The 17815-nt window shown below is 39.4% G+C and overlaps 1 protein-coding gene across 7 annotated transcripts in view; it reads left to right on the top strand.

Moving 5' to 3' along the window:
• The window catches only part of TLN2 (talin 2), a 565589-nt gene that overhangs the window by 2244 nt on the left and 545530 nt on the right, over positions 1-17815 (top strand). The gene's annotated exons all lie outside the window — the stretch shown is intronic.

Below are 17815 nucleotides of genomic sequence, written 5' to 3' on the forward strand. Positions count from 1 at the left end.
AGATGATTTCTCGAGAGGTAGCATCTGATTACAGAAAGAGCTGGACTTCTCCAGGAAGAGTGATCACTGACACCGTAGGCTGGCTAGTCATCTAACTTGCTTACAATCTCAGTTTTCTCCTCTGTAAAATGGAGATGTTCCCTCTTGCACCGACAATCACAAGGTTGTGAAATTAAGCGTTCAAGAAAGAACTGCCGCTCCTAAACCATCCTGAGAAGGCTCAGTTCTCCCAATACAGTGACCTGCTGAATTGCATCCTTTTTCAGTAATGTAGTAATACTGCATATGCTCATTTTTGTCACTTGCTGGATTGTGAATTTGTTTTTCCTTGGATAAGGAGGAGGGAAGGATATAATTTTGGTTCTTAAGTCAATTTTGTCTTTATTTTCTGGCGGAAGAAGGAAAAATAGAGTTCCAGGGACAAAATCTCTGTTGTGTTTGTTTGTAAGAGTGTGCCACACTTCCAATTTTGCATCTTGTTTTGCAGTTCTGTGTGTGCACTTTGGGTTTTCGTTAAAGCCCGAGAAAGAGAAATTCACTATGGGAGCTGCACTGTAGTTCCAAGGTTTAAGCTGTCCAAGTTGGAGCTGCTTAGGTTTAGAAAATTCAGTTTATTTAATCATTTGCTAGCTAACCTAACCCTGATTACCATTGAATTTACAAAATATTCTAATCTATGAGAAGGGCTGATAATCTAACTTCTTATACAGGCATATGTGCAAAACCATGGGGGCTGAGGGAGGGAAAGAAGGCAATTGCTTGCCTGAATGCTAATATTTCCTCTTACTCCCACCCACCCCCCCTTTTTTTTTTCTTTTGAGCTATATAGCATATAAATATCTATACCTGAGGACTTTTCTCTACTTGACATCATTTCTCTATGTACCTGACACAGACTAGCTTTGAAGTGAATCTAATATGGCAGTGAAAGATTCCATTTTTAAATCTTGCCAATTATAGATACACTTGGGATTCTGAAGCATTAAATTGCTTAATTGTACCTGGGCTATATGACTTCCCTATCTTCTTACTTTTTACAGATCATCATCAGTTAAATTTGCAGTGAAAATTTTGCCCTTATTCTTAAAGTTGAAATGGTTTGTTTCTGTCTTGGAAGAAAGAAGTGACTGTTTTTGAAATTGTATAATGAAGTTATTACAGCATCAGAACAGGTATATAGAGTTAGATTACATCTGTCTTTTCTGTTGCTTGGTGGTTGAGAGAGACTGAATTTTTTTTCTTTTCTGGGATTTTTCAAACTATATTCTGGGGAAACCTTTTTGGTTTCATGGAGGTGTTTTGAAAATGGAGTTAGGTCTTTATGGGGAAAGTATTCTTTTCATATAGGGGATTTTCTCTCCCCCTACATATTTAAAGTTTCTGAGCATTTCTCCCCCCGCCCCCAACTTAAATTTAGTTTCTCTCCCTTTTGTCTACAAATTATATGTTCATCTTCAGGTTATTCCTAGGGACTATGCCATTTATTCCTGGGGATTATGCCAGAAAACAAAACAATAGGAATTTTGCCACTGCAGGTGTAAATTTTATTTTAATCTTTTTTTTTTCACTGTGACCAAGATTAGGAGCAAAATCAAAAGAAAAGAAAATTTTGTTATGATAGTCATTGATAGTTGTATAGTGCTTTAAAATTTGCATTTTGCTTAAATTTTCTCCCATAATCTCCACAACAACCCTTTGAGGTGTGTACAATAGGGATTGTTATCCTTTTATTACAGATGGGGAAATTAAGACCCAGAAAGGAGGACCTAGCTCTCTTCTTGCCTCAGAAGCATTATTTTTACCTCTTAACCTTTGTCCTTAAATAGTTCCTTTTTCGTGACACTTTTTACCATGTAGTTTCCATGTCAAATACACTAATTTTGGGGGTTTTTTACATTAACTTTACATATTTAGAACACAGTGTTACAGCTTGAGCAAGGTTCTGTGACCTCAAAACATTTGAAAACTGTTCTTTGCATATTATGAAACTCAAGACATCGTAACGTTTGGGGTTTTATTTTCTTTGTCAATATTAGGAAATAACGTAGGACTTTGTGACCCATAATATTCTTTCCAGAAGTCCTGCAGCATGATATTTTTGGAAAAACTCTGAGTCCCTTAGAGGAAGAGAAGAGAAAAGCATTGAGGTTCAATGAGGTTCAAAGCATTGAGGTTTCAAGTTAATTTTTTATTGGGCATAGCAGTTTTGAAGACAAGGTGGAATAACATAGTTAGAATTATAGCCTAAGTTATCCAGCTGGTGCCTTTTTAATTATGGCGCTTTCCTCTAGAACTTTCTAATTCTATTAATTTTATATCTAATAAAGGAACTAGTGAAAACTAGTGAAAACACAAACCAATTCAAGCTGTTTAAAATAATTAGAATAGAGGGCATAACCAGATGTTTTGCTTAAAGATAAAACATGGTTAAGGAATTTGAGATCCATCAGTAACTTTTTCATTAAAAAAATCACACAGTTTCAAAAAGCAGAAGTTGTTAAAAGAAAAAAAAGCTGACCAAAGAGAGAGGTGTAGGGTGTATCTCTCCTACATCAGTGTAGTCTGATTCATTTTAAACAATGATTGCCCTTTTGGCTTAATTGGATGAGAAAGGACAGGCCATACTTAATACAGAGCAGAATCATGGATTCTTTGAGCTGTTAGGGACCTTAAAGTTCATCTGTTCCTTTCTGATTTGGTTGTGAGAGCCTTTATGTATGGGTTATCTGGTTCACTTACCATTCATTGCGCAGTGGATTTTCAGAGTTGGTGTCAGTTCTATGATTTTGTTTTCCTCTTAACAGTTTAATTTTGATCAGATTCTTGGTGTTTTGCCTTTGTAGACGGTGCAAGAGGTGAATATTCTTTATATTTTCTTTGCTTTCCTAAGGTTTCAGCTCCATTTAGACAAAACATTTCTGTAGAAATAAAACCTCCATAATTTTGGTTCCCAAAGGTGATACCCCTTTCTCTTTCTAAATCAAGTGGACAAGTTATCAGTAAATATTAATTCTTCCTGGAATGGAAAACTGTTGCCAGAAATGTTTTAGAAAAACTTAAGGTCTGGGGAACGTATGTACCACGGGCTCTTCTTCACTTGTCATATCCTGAGGAGAAAACCCACAATACAGAGAAAGTTAAAGAATAAAACTTGAATGTCACTTCCTTGCCCTCAGAAGATAACATAATGGCAGCATCCAGTTTCCCAAAGACAGGGAGAGAGGGCTGAGCTTTTTTACAAGGATCATCTCTAGGCAGTCTTCTAGTGAGCTGATTTCTATGGAGTCAGGAATCTTTCTTTATGTATATGTTGATTGAGTATCCGGTAAAATAATTTCCCCCAGTGTAAAGTGTAACTCCTAGAAAAACTTTATTGCTGGTCATTTATGGATTAGTAACTTACACTGAAGATAGTGTAGTGTAAAGATGTGATAGCTTCAATTCTTTTCCAGCTCATAGAATCAAAGTTTCAGAAGTGAACAGAGAGATTATTTAGTTCAGAACCCTTCCTTTGATAGTTGTGGAGGGGTTAAAGTAACTTGCCCAAAGTCACAAACTTTAGAGTCTAGGATTTGAACTCAGGCCCTCTGACTCCAAATCCAGCCCTCCTTTCTCTGTATCACACTGCATACTTTGTCTTTTTTCCCCTCTCCAGTATTAGTCTACAGTTGGCATTGGCAGGTGTGTCTTGTTGCTACAGTACAAAGAAGGGCAGCCATCAGGATGAGGGCTGACCTTTAGTGCTTCACTTCCTCCTATTCAAAGAGTATTTCTTTATTAAATTGCTTCAGTGTCAGTTTAGCTGCTAACTCCTGCATCCCATCTGAGCTACAGCCCTGTTCAGTTTTACTTCCAAATTCTTGACTTCCGTTCTTTTTAGAAGAATTTAAACATATCTTTTGTTCTCCCCACCCCTAAACATTCAGTAGTGGCTCATCTGTCTGGGTCTCAGTTTCCCCACCTGTGCCATAAAGGGATTAGACTTCATTATCTCTAAGTATCCTATAAGGCCATGATCTTTAATTGTTCTTGTCTTGCAGAGTTCAGAGCACATAGTTGGTGTTCAGGAAATACTTGATCAGCTGATTAATAGAGAAGACCTAGAGAGAACTAGACTTATTCTTTGCCCTGTGTTGCTTTTTCTCTCAGGAAAGAAGATATGCTGGAACAGCTTCTGTGACTGTTGTACAGAAATGGGGATTTGACATCCCTGAGGTGTTAATGGTGGCACATAGGTCAATGACAGAGATTGTGAATAATACTCAATCCCTGTGTCCACTTGAGAAAACAGTGGGAAGATTTTTGCCTCTATCTGAAATGGTGTTTAAATTTGCACACCAGTAAAGGATGTGATGCTAAGGATGTTCCCCCCTCCCACCCCCTCCATTCTTTTTTCCTAAGGATTCTGAACAAAGGACCACTAAGCTCTTATGTGTTAAAATTAAAATCCTCTTTCTCTTTTTTTTCCCCCTGGGTGTTTTCACTGCTTTAGGACATGCAATTTAATTACTTGACACTGGTGTCTGTGTATATTCTGACATGTTGATTTAAATGAGAATGCCTTCTAAAGTGTGTCCTGAGGTCATGCAGGTTAATGCTTCCAGGGAAAGCCTAGATTATTACAGGGTCTGACCGTTTACACTGAGGCCAACATAAGAGGCTTAATTTTCTCATTTACCTTGAAGTTCTACCTATGGGTTCAGAACCTATTACTTATCTGCCTTTAGGCCCTGTTTAAAGGAGCCTACTCCCTGGGGAGCCAGATGCTCCTGACTGGCTGGGGTTCTTTTGTAGTTCTTTTGTAGAAATGGCTTGGTTTGACATGTGCTTTTAAAAGGAATCTTTTGTTATTGAGTAATAATAATAGCTCACTTTTTATATAGCACTTTATAGCTTACTTCCTAAGCACGTTCTTCTCAATGAACAGCCCCTGTGAGGTAGATAGTGCAAATGTTGTCTTTCCCATTTTAGAAAAAGAGACTCACAGAAATCAAGGGATTTGTCGTTGAGTAAATTCAGCTCCACAAACTTAGTGTCACCTGTTCTTTTTAGGGCACTTTACCAGCTCATAGTGCATGTGAAACACAATGCAAAAACAGCAAGTGATGAAATCAATGAGATTTAGGGCTGGAGGGGGACTGCAAAGGTCATCTAGCCCAACCCCCACATTTTACAGAAGAGGAAACTGAGGCCTGGTAGTTTAAGATTACATAGGAAGGAAGTAGCAGAACTGACATCTGAAACAATGTAGTCTGACTCCATAGCCAGTGCTCATTTCAGTACAACACACTGTCCTCAAGAGCTCAGCTGCTAACAGGGGACTAGGATGTATATTCAAATAATTATAATACAAGGTAGAATGTGACAGGGGCAATGGAAAGATCCAGACCAGGGGTGGGGAACCTGCAGCCTCGAGGCCACTTCTGAGTCCTTGAGTGTGGTCTTTTGACTTGAGTCCAAGTTTTACAGAACAAATCCCCACCCCTGATCCGGATAAATTGTTCGAAGAAAATTTGAGGTAGAATCATGACTTTGACTAGAAGACTTCATGTTGAAGATAAATAGAGTCTTAACTGAAGAAAGAAATTTTAATAGTTTGAGATGAGGAAGGGGGCTATTTCTAGTATATGAAATGAATGCATGGGTAGAAGAATTCAAAGATAAATAAAGCATCAACTAGTAAGTCATTCTAGCTGAAATATAGACTGGTGCCAGGGAATAGTGTAAATTAGAGGTAGGATGGGTGCTAGCTAAACGCTAGGGGAAGGAGTTTGCTAGTTGGCACAGTGGATAAACCATTGGATTTGGACTCAGGAAGGCCTGGGTCCAAATCTGGCTTCATACTCTGACAAGCTGTGTAACCCTGGCCAGGTCACTCAACCTCTCTGCCTTTACTTGATCATCTATAAAATGGGAACAATCATAGCGCCTACCTTCCATACGTTGTTATGAAGATCAAATGAAATAATGTTTGCAAAGGACTTTGAAAACCTTAAAGGACTATAGAAATGCTACCTATTATTAAAGAAAGCTAAGGTGCAGTAGATACAGTGTTGCATTTGGAGTAAGGAACTTTGAGTCTCGCCTCAGATACTACTTACTAGTTGTGTGACTTCGGACAAGTGATTTAACCTTTCTCAGTTTTGTGATCAGTAAATTGTGGATGATGGTACTTTGCTCACAGAGTTGTTGTCAGGATCAAGGGGGACATGTAAAGCATTTTGCGCATTTTAAAGCACTCACTATATGTTGTTGTTTAGTCATTTTCAGTCATGTCCAACCTCATTTGGGGGTTTTCTTGGCAAAGATACTGGAGTAGGTGGCCATTTCCTTCACCAGCTCATTTTACAGATAAGTAACTGAAGTCAACAGGGTTAAACCCAGGGTCACGTAGCTAGTGTCTGAGGCTGGATTTAAACTCAGGAAGATGAGTCTTCCTGATTCCAGGCCCAGCACTCTTTATCTATTACCATACTAGTAGAGAGAAGGGAACCTATTCAGGTGATGTTGTAAGGGTAGAAATGAACAGATTTGGCAGCTATCTGGATAAAAGAGAGAGAACAAAAGTGAAGAATTGAGGATGACATCAAGGTTGGGAACAGGTTGACTGGGTGAATGGGGGTGCCCTCAGCCATAATAGGGAAATTGAGAATAGGGGGAGGTTTAGTGGAGAAAAGATAATGAGTTCTGTGTTGGACATGGTGAGTTTGAGATGCCTATGTGCCATCCAGTTTGAAATGTTTAATAGGCAGTTGTTAATGTAGAACTGTAGCTCTGAAGAGAGATGAAGGTAGGAGATATATATCTGGAAAACATCTATACAGTTGTGGTAATTGAACAAATTGGAGTTGAGTAGATCACCAAATAGAGAATCAAGAATAAAAAAGAGGAATCCTAGGACAGGAATTTGGAGACACCTGCAGTTTGTGGGTATGCACTAGATGATGATCCGGTGAAAGAAAATAGGAAGGAGGGGACAGTTTATGAGAACCAAGAAAGAATAAGTGTCGGGAAAACCTAGAGAGGAGAAAATACCCAAGAGGAGGAGATGGTAGTCATCGGTGACAAGTACTATAGAGAAGTCAAGAAGGAAGATGGAAAGACAAGACCCTAAGCTTTGGTAACTAGGAGAGCACTGGTAACTTGAAGAAGAAAGCAGTTTCTGCTGATTTAGGAGGTCAGAAGGCAGATTGCAGAGAGTTCAGAAGAGAATGATAGCAGATAAAGTAGAGGCTTATTAAGCATTGACTTCTTTCCTCAAGGAGTTTAGCTGAGATGGGGAGGAGGAATATTGTACAATAGTGCAGATAGTAGAATCTAATGAGGTTGTTTTTTTTTTTTTTGGTAAGGAGACTTGTCTGTTTTTAAGTATTAGGGAAGGAGCTAGAAGATCTGTAGGGATTGAAGTTTGGAAAAGGAGCAGAAATGATAGTAGGAGCAATCTGTTGGAGAAGATAGCATGGGATAGGATCAAGAATGCATGAAGAGGAGGAGGCCTTGTTAAGGACAAAAGCTATTTCCCCCAACTGGGTGGGGATAGTGGGGGACGATGTTAGGGGAGTGTGATAAGAAGAGAAGGTGAGAAGAAGGTCCTTTTGGGTGAAGGCCTGACTTTTTTGGTGAAGAATGAGGCAAAGTTCTCAGCTCAGAGGGTGTTATGGGAAGCTTGGGAAGAGAATGGAGTTGGATCAGCCATTGTGAGTGGGATAGAGAATAGGTTATGAACTAGAAGGATAGTCTTCTGTAATGAAGGGCCATTTGAGATTAAATAATGTAGATTTTCTTGTGTACCTACTCTGCACAGTTCTATATCTTCCTTCAGCTTATTGAAGGCAAATGATGGGAATGATCCAGAGTTGGGTTTTAGCAAGGTGTGATTGGAGCTAGGACAAGATAAGAAGGGATACTACGGAGAGGGAGAGAGGGAGAGAGAGAGGGAAAGGGGGAGAGAGAGAGAGAGAGAAAGAGAGAGAGAGAGAGAGTCAAGTTTATGAACTGAGCTGGTTGGATGGTCATGTGAAGGCTTTGTAAAAGGAAAGGAAGGCAGGAACGGCAATGAGACAACTTTAAGAGGTTGAGGAGATGAGAGCCTGAGCAAAGTTGGTGACAGAGAGAATGGAGAAGAGGACATCAATGTGAAAGATGGTGTGAATGCAGCATCCAGTAGAACTGGGCAGCTGGATTGGGATGCAGGGAATGAGGGAGAGAGAAAAGTATGAGGTTGACTCTGTGGTTTGGAGTTTGGATGACTGGGAAGGATGGTGGTACAATCAGTCATCAGTCACCTCTTATTAATTACCTTACCATACAAAGATTTCCCTGCTGTTAAGAAGCTTACCTTCCATAGGAGGAAGCAACATGTACAGAAATAAGGAAATTAAGAGAAAGGGGGTAGGTTTGAGAGGAAGATGATGACTTCAGTTTTGGAGAGGTGGAATTTGAGTAACCAGGTTAACATCTAGGTAGAGATGTCCAGTCGGCAGTTGGTGACTCAGGAGGTTGTGGCTAGAGATAAAAGATTTGGGACTTTTAAATGATAGACAGGTTGACCATCTGTATATCTAAAGGGAGTTTCCACAATGAGATTTCTTCTATGCTGATAAAATCACAGGTTCAGCTGAAAAAAAAAATAAAAGATATGTAATAATAATTATTGTTACCTTATCTCTTTTGGACTCATTGTCCTCATCTGTAAATTGTGGGAGCTGAGCAAAATGACCTTTGAGGTCCTTTCTAGCAAGAGCTATGTCATGGTATTCAAACTGAGCCTTGAAATTTCCTATTTAATTTTTTCCTATCAAATTAGTTGTTTTCCACTTGTTTCTCAAATCTCTCAATTGGCCTGTTCCTCTTCCTCTCCCAAGCTCAGGGCCTACGGTCAGAGATCATAGTGACAGAAAGGACCTTAGGGACCATTTAGTCCAAATCTTCATTTTACAAATGATTAATGAGACAGAGAGATTAAGAGACTTATCCAATGACAAGTAGCTATTGGGACTGGAATCCAAATTTTCATATTCTTAATGTACTTCCATTGATGTCATGTTGGGTTCCATAAGCAGTATGAGAAACCATGGAGATTTCTGGGAAAAGCTGCCAAAAATGATTGTGTGGGAGAAAAAGCAGGGAGTGTGAAGTAGGGATGAGATAGCAGAGAGCTGTGACCCTTCTGGGGAAAAGCCTTATGTCATGTCCTCACATTGGAGGTACAAGTCTTGATTTGGAACATCAGACAATCTGATGGTAGTTCATCCTTTAACTCAATAACATTTGCTCCTTTCCCCCTTCCACTTCCCTGTTTCTGTTAGAGAATCACATTTTAATGCATATGGCAGGGTTTTAAAATTTTCCTTCTAAAAGCTACTCTGCAAGTTGAATTTATAGCTAGAGTTAAAACAGCAATCACTTTTAAAAAGGTTCTGTACATGAAAAAGTTTTAGTATTTACTTCATTAGGATTTTTGGCTCCCCATAATACCAGAGGTATTCCAGGGTTAGAATACAGCACTCATCCAGTTGCCTGACAGGTTGGAGAACAGTAGGAAGCTGACAGTGGACTTTATTCCTTACGACAGAAAAACAGAAGGGTATTTGAGAGCACTGTACAGGGGATGCAAGGTTTTTGGCTAGCTTATAGCAAAGGCTATAAATATCTTGTTGTGTCTTACTGGTGAATTTGCTTCCGTTACTGTCAAGTAATTGCCCAAGGCTTGATCAGAGCACTTCTGTCTGAACACCTAGACCTCCTTGCTCTTGAAGACCTTTGGAGGTGGCTTTATAGCAAGTGTGAAAAAGAGACTATTAAACACATTATAGTGACCCTTTTGGAAGTTGAAGTGTGCCAGATTAACAAGTATATGTAATAAATAGGAAAAAAAAGGGAAACCCAGGGAAGAGGTCTCCTTTGTATTTATCTCGAGGTATGCCTCACAAACTTTAGGGTGTGACGATGAGTAAGAAGGCTTGTTAATGGTTTGCTGATAGTGGTTTTTCAGGTAAAAGGTGTGGCTCTCCATTAAGTACTCATGTTAGAATTCTGCATATCTGCCTGTTACAATAACATCTTAAAAAAATATACCAAAGTTCTGTTTGATTCTATAGTATATTTTTCAGCCTGAGTTTCCATTGTAGGAATCTGGCCCTTGAAGAATAAAGGTGGAACTAAGCAACTATAGATTTTAGAGTTGGAAGGGATCTTTGGAGATCAGAGTATCAGACTTCAAAGGGATTTCAGATTTTCTAGCATACACATGAACAGGAATCCTTTCTATGGTATCTCCCCATAGAGGTCATTAGGGAATCAAGGGCTATCCAAGGCAGCCCATCCCACCTTTGGGATGCTTTTTAATTGCTAGGATGTTTTTCCTTATAACAAGAGCAGGATTTTCCTTGCTTTTATTTATATTCCCAGAATTTAGCACAGTGCTTGGCACATAGTAAGCATTTAATAAATTCTTTCATCCATCCATCCATCTTATCTGTCTCTTTATCTATCTTTTGACCTATCTCTAGTCTATCATTTCTATTGTCTCTCCATCTTTATCATCTATCTTTGTTCTGTCATCTATCATCTTTCTCTGTTTATCTGTGGACTTGCCTACTTCCCTATCCATCTGACTATCTCTCAGTTAACTCTGCATCTTCTACCTATAGTTTCTAGTCTGGTTCCCACAATTCTCCTAGAGACTGTTCCTTCTTCCACATAATAGCCCTTGAAGTAGTTGAAGACAGACATCTTATCCTTCTTCAGTCCTTCTCCAGGTAAATTTCCCTGGTTCCTTCTCCTTCATTGACATGGGTCTCCAATCCACTCACTTTTTTGGTTGGTCTTCTTTGGATGTACTGCAGTTTGTCAATGCCCTTCCTAAAATAGGGGAGCCAGAATTCTATATGGTATTCTGGATGTGGTTTCACTAGGGCAGTGAATGTACTATGCTTCTCTTAAATGCATTTTTTATATCAGGTTAACTTTGTGAGTTAACATATCTCACTAGTGACTCATTGAGCCCAGTGGAGTCTTTGAGCCTCACCTAGAAACTTGTAGATTAGTTTGTTTTTTGGAGATATGTAAAGTTAATGTATTTCAGCAAAGTAAAGAGAGGCGGGAGGAGGGAGAGTTGACTTCAAAGCCAGGAATATCTGGGCAAGTCACTGAACATCTTAATGTTCCAGGCAACTCTTGGAGGCAGAGGTTCTTCACCATTTTGTTGATTCCTTGACCCTTTTGACATTCTGGGGAAGCCTGTAGATGCCTCAGAATTATGTTATTTAAATGAATAAAATAAAATACATAGGATTACAAAGGAGTTATACTGAAGTAAAAGTAGGGCAGCTAAGTGGTACAGTGGTTAGAGCACTGGGCTTGGAATCAGGAAGACTTAACTTCATGAGTTCAAATCCAGGATCAGATACTAGCAGGGTGACACTGGGCAAGTCAATTAACTCTGTTTGCCTCAGTTCTTGATAATGAGCTGTAGAAGGAAATGGCAAACTACTCCAATATCTTTGCCAGGAAAACCCCAAGTGGGGTCAAGAAGAGTTGGATACAACAGGAAAATGACTGAACTGACAGTTAAGAAAATACTAAAAAATTATAGTGATACATCTAGTGGCAAGTCCGATAACTGTAGTAATCTCTAAGTAGGGAAGATATTTTCACATCTACAGCAATTATAGTGTGATGTGAAAATATTTGTGATTTCTACTGGTGTGAGTAATGGTATTATAGTTTGTTTGCTACCTTCCAAACTGAAGGAAATGCTAAGTTTCAATGAGAGAGGTCTCTCTTTTACACACACACGCGCGCACACACACACATGTTCAGATCCTCTGATCTATAAGGTCGTATAAAAGCTAGAAAGGATTTGAGTACAGACTAGATAATGGAATAGATGTATTTCATCTGAGGACAAAGAAATTTAAGTGCAGAGAGTCTAATAACTATATAGTAGTGGATTTTCCTGACCACAGCAACTCATGCAATTGTCTTTTAAGATGTGAAGGGGTTATAATTTGCAATGGTAAATTCTAATAAGAAGATACTTTTATTTCCTCTACCTTTGGGCAAGAAAGCTCTTACAGGTCAAGCAGAGCCTTCAATAATTTACACAGCTACGAAAACACAAAACACTTTTCTATCAGGGTTTTCTTTAATCATCAGAGTGTTTCAATATCACAATCAAATCCCATTTGGATGACAACTTCAAAGATCTGTTATGCACACTAAGAGTGAAGTTGGTGAGGAGATGACATGTTTGTTTTGTTGCTTTAACCTCTCAGGTACTCTTCACGACTAAGACTGAGTTGCAGAAAAGGTCCCGACCTGCATTGTTACAGGGAATTTCCTCTTCTGGGAGTTCCCTTTAATCACTAAAATTACAGGCCCAGTCCCTATGCTTTAAGAACTCTGCTAAAAATTAAAGAGAACATGCTTGAACTAAGAAGAAATAGTGTTCATTCAAATCAAGTCATTTCATCTCTCTGAGTCTTAGGTAAATGATCTAGAAAAAAAAACGAGGAGTTTGGAAGAGGGAACCTAAGGTCTTTTCTAGCTTCAGCACTCTGATTCTATATAATGAATTCTATATAATATACTTCTAAGTGAAGTTTAATTTATTCAAATGGATTTCCCTTTAGAAATCGCTATCATATCATATCCCAAAAAGGCATTATAATTGGAAAGCCAGAGTAAACTAAATTCCCCCCCAAAAAATCTAAAAAGTATTTATAATCCAACTATGTGTCTAGCCTTGTGAATGAGAAAGGAAAGTCCAAACTATTTAATTGTACTGAAATTTTGTTGTACTGAATATGAATATATGGGGCAAGGGCTTATGAAACTTTTAATTATATGTAGATGTTCTACATATGACCTCAGTGTCATTAATATTTACTAGTAGTAATACTGGCCACTGCAAAGCCCTTCTCACACATTTTTCTTACTATGTGTCTACTTTTATATTTACATATTTTATGAGTTTTTTTTTTCAAATACCTACTGACAATAGCTTCGAAATTTGCGTCCTCCATCATCCTAGTCCAGGAGTGGGGAACCTGCAGCCTTAAGGACACATGCGGCTCTCTAGGTCCTCAAGTTCAATCCTTTGACTGAATCCAAACTTCACAGAACTTGTTCTGGAGTTTGTTTCTGGAGTTTGGATTCAGTCAAAGGGCTGCGCTTGAGAATGTAGAGGGCCATATGTGGCCTCAAGGGTGCAGGTTCCCCATCCCATGTGAGTTTTTCTTTGGTTTTGCTTTGCTTTGTTTGTTAGGAAAGAAACCAATCAGGACCAAATTTATGAATTTAATAGTAAAGGGAACTCCCAGGTAAGGAAATTCCCTTTAACAATACAGGTTGACACCTTCACTGCAACTTGCAACCTCATAATTTTTCAGGGCTCTTAATCTTGGATCCATGGACTCCAAAGAGGTCCTATGGATAGATTTTAGATGGGTTCATAAGAGAGAGAGAGAGAGAGAGAGAGAGAGAGAGAGAGAGAGAGAGAGAGAGAGTGTGTGTGTGTGAGATGGACCCCTTTGATAGTCTGGTGCTTTCTCAGAAAGTTTTTAAGTGCATAAATTCAAATGCATAGGGTTACCAAGGAAGCCAATTATATTTAAATACAGTTATCAAAATAGTTTAAAATAAGCAAGTTCATAGACAGAATCCCTGGATAAAACATTTGTGTTCTAATAGAAATTTCAGGGACCCAGGGACACTTTCTTGCTACAGTGAGACATTGGAGTAGGATGTTAGTAAGTCTTATGAGAACAGGAGAAGTAGGGGCAACTAGGTGGCATAGTGGATAGAGCATGGGCCCTAGAGTCAGGAGGACCTGAGTTCAGATTCACCCTCAGACACTTGATACTTACTAGCTGTGTGAACTTGGGCGAGTCACTTTACTCTGATTGCTTAGTTCTCCCCCCACCCCCAAAGTAGGAGAAATAAATGGTGCTATTGAAATAGGTCTTGACATCTTGGTAACTATAGTCTACATTTTTCATTGAAAACTAAATTTTCTTTGGGAAGAGATTTCCAGTCTTGTGTTCCATATTGGGTTGAATGTTGATACACGGGAGAAATCATCTTTCTTCGCTTTCTGGCTCCTAGCTGCTTCTAGAATTCTGGGCCCCACTCCTGTCCCCTTATCTGGTTTTGCTGGAGCCTGCTACACTTGCAGCTACAGCCTTCCAGCCCCTTCAGCAGGCACCTCCCTCAAGTTCCAGCCCTTCCTGCCCCATCAAGGCTTCTGCTAGGAGATGGGCTTCATGGGGCACTGCTTGCCATGACCTTGAACTTGAAGTCCTCAGGGAACTTTCTCACTGATTACCTTCTGGATCCATCCCCAAATTAATTAGCATACTGTTTTTTTTCTTAATTTCCTCAATCTAATCCAATGCATTAAGCACCTACTATATGCACAGTAGAATAAAAGACAGTTCCTGCCTCTAAGAGCTTCCACTCTAATGAGAGGAAATGACATACAAAAAGAGGCAGCAAAGGGATAGGGGGAAGAGGGAGTGGGAATTGGAGCCTCGGGGGAGTTGGGGCAGCTAGGTGGTGCAATGCATAGAGCAGGAGTCAGAAGGACCAAGTTCAAATCTCACCTCAGACACTTGACACTCACTAGCTGTGTGACCTTGGGCAAGTCACTTAACCCCAATTGCCTCATCCTGGGTCATCTCCAGTTATCCTGATGAATATCTGGTCACTGGATCCAGATGGCTCTGGAGGAGAAGTGAGGCTGATGGATGACCTTGCACAGTCCTCCCTCACTCAAAACAAAGTCAAGTGCAAGTCATGTCATCATTTCTCTGATGGCATGGTCTTCTTCTGCTATGAAGGATGAACACACACACTTTGCAGCAGATGCAAAGTAGAATGATCTGAGTCTAGTTTCTGTTCTCTACAAAGGAAAGCTTTGGGAGAAGTTTGGTATTCCTTCCTCCAGCCTTCCATTCACAGGGAAAAGGAGGCTGAGGTAGGTGGTATCAGTCAAGGTTTGAGTTAGCAGCATGGTGGTGAGATTAGAAGTGGGAGGGGCACCTTGTTCTGGAGCTGAAACTAGGTATGATGGCACAAGCGAAACTTTGCGTATCATCCCAGTGATGCTGAATCCCAGTACCAGCTATCCACTCCTTCATTCCCATCTACCTCAGCCTTTTCTCCCCAGTATCTTCAGATCTGCCTGCCCCTGCCACTGTGCCCCCTGGAATGACTGGTCCATAATCAGTTCTCTTTTCTTAACCTTTTAACTCCTTCTGGGTTTTGGCACTCCCAGAGACTTTGTTCCTTCCAGCATCCCTGGCCATCCTTTCCAGTATTTGCTGCAGTTTTGCTCCTACCCCTTAATGTCATGATCTTAGTATAGTTCCTTATTACCATTCACCTAGACCACTACAGCCTCCTCATTGGTCTTAGCATCATGGAATCATAGATTCTGGTACTGGAAAGAGATTCAGCAGTCACTCAGTCCAGCCCTCTCCTTTTACAGATGAGGTGTAGGGACTGGATTCAATGCTTTGTTCTTCCAAGACTTACTTTGGGGAAGTCACAACTTCTTTGGCCTTCAGTTTCTACATGTGCAAAATGAGGGAGTTTGAAATGGCCTTTAGATGTTCCTTTGATTCTTAAATAAGAGATCTAAAGGTTACTGTCAGTCTCCTTTCTGTGTCCTGTATCTCCTGGTGCCTGGAGTGCCTTCTCTCCAACTCTTTGCATGTGGAATTCTATTTGGCTTTCAAAGCCCAACTTGAATATTATCTCCTCTATGGAACATTCCCTGACCTTCTCTGTTGGTAATGACCTCCCTCTGTGATTATATTGCATTTTGTTTTGTTTTTTCCTAATGTCTTTGTTATGTATTATGTTTATGTCTCTGTGTACGTCCTTTGTGTATTCCCAAATGCTCTTGTCTCCCACCACCCTTAGCGTCTCCCTAATTTTATCATAGCACCTCCAAGTTGAAATACCTAACACTTCCATTAGGTCCAGACAACTTTTTAAAAATACTGATGTCTTATCCGATTTTTAAAAAAGCAGTACATATATATTGCAAGAAAAATCATCTTTCCATTTCATTTTAAGTAGCCATGGTTTATGACTGAGGGGATGTGTGCACTGATGGGCACTGTGCGCTTCACACCTTAGAATCAGAGTGGACCCTGTCATTGTCATATCCTGTACCACATTGGTTTTCCGGTGATACTCACTTATTTTTTATTATACCAACCACCCAAAACCCAGCTTCAGAATGCTATGCTATTGCAAGCAAGAACATTTAAGAAGCTACTGACATAGTTAAAAGTATGAGTAAGAAAAAACTATCTCACTTCTAAGGATGTCACTAAAAGAAATATAGCTCCATCTAATATTGCTATTGGGAACTAGAGTTCAGAGTTTGCAGTGAGATGTCTAACAGGTGTTGAGTATGGAGTATTGTATTATCGTATTTTTACATCATGTCCCAGAAAACTCTTCATCCTTCGCTTCAACCCTGGAACTCATATCTTGGAAGAGTCCTCTAGACCTCTGAATGGAGGCTATAGGACACCTCCCCAAACTTCCACTTAACCAAGGTTTTTAGGCCAGCCATCTCTTCATTTTTTACCTGGTTATACTTTCCTGGGATTCTTTCTCATGTCCCCATCCCACCTTTTTGACTTCTTTTTATGTGTTAGCTTTCTTATTAGAATAGAAGTTCCTTTTGTATTTCCTGTGTTAGCATGGTACCTGGCACGTAGTAAGCTTGTAGTAAATATTTATTGATTAGCTTTCTCCCTTAAAAATGTAAAATTACAGAACCCCTGCAAGTTTGTCTAGTGCACACTTGGGGAACCGCTCTATGAAAGCAGAAGCCACTTATGTAAACTGTTAAGTTCTTCCTACTTCTGGTAGAGTGCTGTGCATATAACAAGTTTTTAATCCATATTTGTCAAATTAGTAAAAATGTATTGGTTTAAAAAATCTTATTCATGCTAAATGCAAATTAAAATAACTCTGAGACACTTCGCAGATTGGCTAAGAGGATAGAAAAGGAAAATAACAAATACTGGAGGGGATTTGGGTAAATAGGTACGCCAGTGAACCTTTGGTAGAACTGGGAATAGTCTGTCCATTCTGAAGAGCAATTTGGAAATATGCCCAGAAAGCTATAAAACTATGCATACCCTTTGACCCAGTAGTATCATTACCGTAGGTCTGTATCCCAAGGAGATCAAAGAAAAAAGAAAAGAATATATGTACAAAGGTATTTATAGCAGCTTTTTTTGTGGTGGCAAAGAATTGGAACCTGAGGAGATAACCCATTAAAATTGGAGAATGATAAAATACTTTTGTGCTGCAAGGAATGATGGAAAGATATGTTTTCAGAAAAACCTGGGAAGACTTACGTGAACTGATGCAAATGAAGTGAGTAGAACCAGGAGAACAAAATGTTACAGTAATAGTAATATTATAAAAATTAACCGTGAAAGACTTAGTAACTGATGATGGCAGTGATGTACCAGAATTCCAAAGAACTCATGATAAAAATGCTATCTACCTCCATGTAGAGAACTGATGAATTCAGAGTGCTAATTGAAGAATGTTTTTCTCTTTCTCTTTCTTTGTTTCTCCCTCCCCCTCAAGAACATGGCTAATGTGGAAAGATATTTTGAATGACTTCATGTGTAGAAGGGGTATTGTATTGGCTTCTCAGTGGATGAGGGAGGAGGTGGAGTAAGGCAGATATTTTGGATCTGAAAATAAAAGTAAAACTGAATTTTACAAAATCTTATTAATTCTTTTGTCATTGTCACTTCTCAACACCATTTCC

The sequence above is a fragment of the Notamacropus eugenii genome, chromosome 1, assembly GCF_028372415.1.
Source record: "Notamacropus eugenii isolate mMacEug1 chromosome 1, mMacEug1.pri_v2, whole genome shotgun sequence".
Classification (NCBI taxonomy): Eukaryota; Metazoa; Chordata; class Mammalia; order Diprotodontia; family Macropodidae; genus Notamacropus; species Notamacropus eugenii.